This window comes from Amblyomma maculatum, chromosome 9 (genome assembly GCF_055883805.1).
Source record: "Amblyomma maculatum isolate TAMU_Amacu chromosome 9, ASM5588380v1, whole genome shotgun sequence".
In the NCBI taxonomy this organism is placed as follows: Eukaryota; Metazoa; Arthropoda; class Arachnida; order Ixodida; family Ixodidae; genus Amblyomma; species Amblyomma maculatum.
Window position 1 is genome coordinate 102,405,043 of NC_139352.1, and position 4,578 is coordinate 102,409,620.

The 4,578-nt window shown below is 43.6% G+C and overlaps 1 long non-coding RNA gene across 1 annotated transcript; it reads right to left on the reverse strand.

Annotated features, from left to right (window-relative positions):
- Positions 1 to 832: 832 nt before the first annotated feature.
- On the reverse strand, positions 833 to 4,247 carry LOC146180063 (uncharacterized). Its single transcript, XR_014700783.1, has 2 exons — positions 3,764 to 4,247; positions 833 to 3,668 (listed from the first exon to the last, which is right to left on the reverse strand). It is a non-coding gene; the product is annotated as an uncharacterized LOC146180063 (long non-coding RNA).
- Between the last annotated feature and the right edge of the window lie 331 nt (positions 4,248 to 4,578).

Consider the following 4,578-nt stretch of genomic DNA (forward strand, 5'->3'; position numbering starts at 1 on the left):
ATAGCTACATATGTCACTTTAGGATGTGAAACCCTACATGCCACAGGTAGGCTGCATTGTTTTTTAGATTTTGTAACCTCTCATCTATGTTTTGCAACATTTGGCTAATTTTAGTTCCCAAACAGTTGCTAAAGATGAAACCGAAGCAGTTCTTGGCATGGTTTGCTGCTTAGATTAATTTGCTAATTGCAGTTCTTTGAAACTTGCATCAATGCTGGACAGTTCAAATAGCAAGCAGTTGAATTACAGAATTGACGTGGATCATGCATTTCAGTTCTGACAAGTGGAAAGTAACGGTCCCCTCCTTGCATGCATAGGTGCCTTTAGACAAATACATACTCGGGTGTGTGATTGTGACGCATATCAAGGGTCAACAGAAGGCCATGTGGAGCCAGTGTGATATTCTTCATGAAGGCTAAAGTAAAATTGTACAACAGCTGCTGTACCATGCAGAAAAAAAATTGATCATTTAGTGTATGATTAACTGACCATGAATAGCATCTTACTCAGAGTATGATGTGATATATATCTGGTTTAGCATCCCAAAATAACTACGGCTATGAGGAACACAATAGTTGAGGGCTCCGGTATAATTTTGACCATCTGGGGTTCTTTTACATGCACTGACACCGCACGGTGCATGACGGCCTATTGTTTCGCCTCTATTAAAATGTCCCTGCTGTGGCTGGAACCAAATCTGCATCTTTGGGTTCAGCAGCCAAGCACTCTAACTACTGAGCCAGCACAACGGGGCCAAGTATCAAAATGCATGCCATTACATTTCTTTCTAGCCTGTGGTTTTCTTCACAGAACTAATGTATACAAGGAAAAGTAAACAGCAAGAAAACATTAGTTTTATTGCACATTATATTCACATTTCAGCAAACATTCTCTAGGAAAAAATTTCTCATAATGTTTTCATGGAAACCATGAACAAAACAAAACAATGCACTTACTCCACTCGAATTATTAATGGGCAAGGTTGCATCTATGCTACTACACTGCGCTTATCACAAAACCACAAGCCCCATCTGCTTTGACCAATCACTTGATGGAACTAACGGAGACAGATGTCGCACACCACAGACTGGTCGTCTCGCAACATATCTCTGCATATGTTGCATTTCAATTTCATGCCTTTCCACTTAGTTTCAACTGTTGCCAGCATTACTAGTCACCCATCTTTTCTGAAATTCCTTTTTACGCTGTTGGGATCAGCATCCTTGTTAACGACGGTCTCTGGCATTTTAGATGCTATCATTTTCACATCTTCCTCATCTGGAAGAACGAAGGAAATGACAAGCTTTGAGCAGACAAAAAATTAGGGAGACTCCTAATCTCCACCTGTAAGGGTATGGTGTGCCAGCGTTAATGGTTCTTGTCTGCAGATCCCACTGTGGATTCTCGTTAATTTACATGCCCTTTGTTACAAACATTACTACTAATTCCTTAATTCATGTCTCTGTTATCTCAGATATACTCATTAGCATACGGTCGTAGGCTGCCCTGTTAGGTGATAGACAACCTGGCATAGACCTCTGTAAGCCTCAACCTTTCTTAATTGGAGCTGAAACGTTGAAGCTGAAGTATTTCAAATATAACTTTGTAAGCTTGGCTTAACAGCTCCTGCCATGTCGTGTGGCCTCGTGACATTTGGCTCGTGGCACTTTTGGCTTGTGCACAGGGGTCATCTGTTAAACACTGGTTAACATGCATGAAAAATACATTTTCACACAAACTGGTGGCAAATGGTCAAGTGGTGCACTGAAGATTCTGAAATGTATACCTATATTCATGCAAGGATCGCATCATCACATAACATGATCAAGAGTTCTATCAGTACCTGTAGTTACATAGCATTTCAATGCCCATTAAAGGACCACCTCAGACAATGGTTGTTGTTATCTCAAGACCTGTTCTAACAGCGTACTGACGCCATTCCACTGAGCGATGGACATGTATATGCATACCCTAGATAGCTCATGATTGTGGATCTCATTTATTTCTATGACTTCCAAGGAGTTCCTGTCGTCAGAAACTTTATGAAATCGGGACAGTAGTCTTGAAAGGCGATGAAAAGAAATAACCAGGTTACCTTGACGCAATGCTAAATTACAGAGGGTGAATATGCTGCATGAAGATACCAAGAAGCTTGTACAAAGAAAAGTGAGAGTGAAATGGCAGGATTTTTGAAACATTGAAATAAACTACAAACTACACTTGTCAAACCTGTCATTAAGGGATGGAAATCATGCAGTAATCAAAAACGCAACATGGAAGCCATTTTAGGTCATCTTCACAAAACACATACCCACACCTCACACACAGCTTCATACTTATGAAAGAGGACAAACCAATATGCAAGGAGTGTGGAGATGAACTAACAATAAACCATATCTTACACATGCGCCAGAGTCGAGAAAAGAGGAAACATTTTGTACAATTTCCAACAGATCCATTTCCATCCCAGCATGATCCTAGGAGAGACGTGCAAATTTCCTGCATTTTTGGTTTCCTAAAATGTTCCTAAACAAGCTACATCCTAAAGAACATTTTAGTCATTACACACAAAATAAGTACATTAAACCTTGTTCTGGGTGCATGGCAGCATTAGTCGCTTAGGCACCATAAAAATCAACACAATGCTGTAAGGTATACTTTGGTTAGCTATGTTATATGAGACAAGCTTTCGGCCTGGTGTGGTCCTTATTCACGTGAAAGCGCTGTCATGAGGGTCTATGTCCCAGCGATCGTAAAGTGACCTATTCCAATAATTTTACAAACTGAAGGTGATTGTACAGATTTCTAAAGACTGGAGTGCTCTGTTTTATCAACGTCCGCCTGCTTTGACAGCCTGGAGTGAAACTGTTGAAGAGAATACATTTTTGAACATTTAACGCGTTTCTGAAGGCGTTGCTTTCAATTACGGGGCCAACAAAATGCAGGTGAATGTCAAACGCCGCCTAGATAGGCTTTCTAGCAAGACAGCGGTGTAGCGTGGAAAATCGCTCCGCCGATCCATCGCTGGCGCCGCTGACTTGAAAGGCGAACTGTTCAAACTTATATAGCTACTGACCACACCTGAAACACTGAATTGCGCATGATCAAGGCAGAATTTCTCTAACACTGAGCACTGGTAGCTATCGATTTCGCGCCCAATATTGTGAAAATCTGTCCTCTCTTCGATCATTGATACGTCCACGGTTGAACATTTATGCGCCTCGGGGTAGGCCAGCCGTGGGAACATGGATGCGTGGTTGTAGCAACGATCGCTTGCATGGCACACTGCAAAATTCCAAGAGTCAGCTTCTTCAACGAAATGTGCAGCGCACATTTTCTACCGCGTACCTAAGCCCGGCGATGCATGCATATCGATCCCGATCGTTTCAAAGCTGCGCGGCCGTTCAGTCGGGTCACGCTAACCTCGAGCATGCGGGGGTTTAAACTACATGTACGCAAACTTCAACGACAAGAAAAAGATGCAGCCTAAGCACTTTAGTCTAGTAATCCTCTATATACCAAAGAACATTGCTGTTCACAGGGAATTCGGATCATTCACGCTTCCGGCTTTCCGGTTGTGCACTCTTGCGGTGCGGTGCAGTAGGTCTTCGCCTCGACGAGTCGATGTGCAGGCCTCTAGTAGATTCGGCATGTCTTCTGCCACGGCTCTGAGGTAGAATTTAAACGAAGAATTTAGCTAAAAACATCCTGTTTCCTCGGTCTGCATGTGAGGAACGAGCATAATGCCATTTCACATACATACTTTGGACTGCCGAATGTTCAGCTGCACGACGAGGTGTGTGTGTGTTGTGCCGGCGCTAGATCTTCAGAGGTCGATGCAGGACCTAAGACAGCGTAAATGCTAGGAATAGCTCGCTCGCATTACGGGCAGATCGAGGTGATAGTTTAGTGCGAAGCGAAAGCTGCTCGTGAATGTGCGTATCTCGATGCCAGCTGGTGGAGCTGGTGCAGTACGTAGCATATCGCCTGCAGCTATGTGCTTGACAGCGATGTTTGCCGTACACAACCCTAAGTGAAGACCGTGATCTATGTTAGAACGGATGCACTCTTCGTAGCACCTCATCGAGAGTCGCGGCTAGCTGATATCATAGAGGATGAGATCCATTCACGCGTAGCAAGCGGAATGGGGCTGCGTTCGACGTGCATATAGCCATGAGCCTGTATATCGACGTCCGCCGTATCTTTACGAGAATCGAATGGATCCGTCGGACGTACCTTTAGACACTTCGTTTAATAAATGATACTCTGTGTTTGTTTTTTTTCCTCTGTGGTGAAATTCTCTTCCCCTCTGTACTGTACCCAATACCCTGAGGATAAAAGAATAAGGGAACGGGAAAAAAGAAGCTAAGAGAATTAATGGTAGAGAGGAAGTGAGAGGGGGGGGGGGGGGGGAGGGGGGGATTCAGTGTGAGCTGGCAGAGTCCAGTTAGCGGACCTCTAATTTAGGGAAGGAATAAAGTAAGGAGCAAACAAAGGATGAGCGAGCACACTGATGGGCGCACAAAAGATGCAAAGTCAAAGAACGAATGAAACGACCGAAGGTTAATGCTTTGTTGT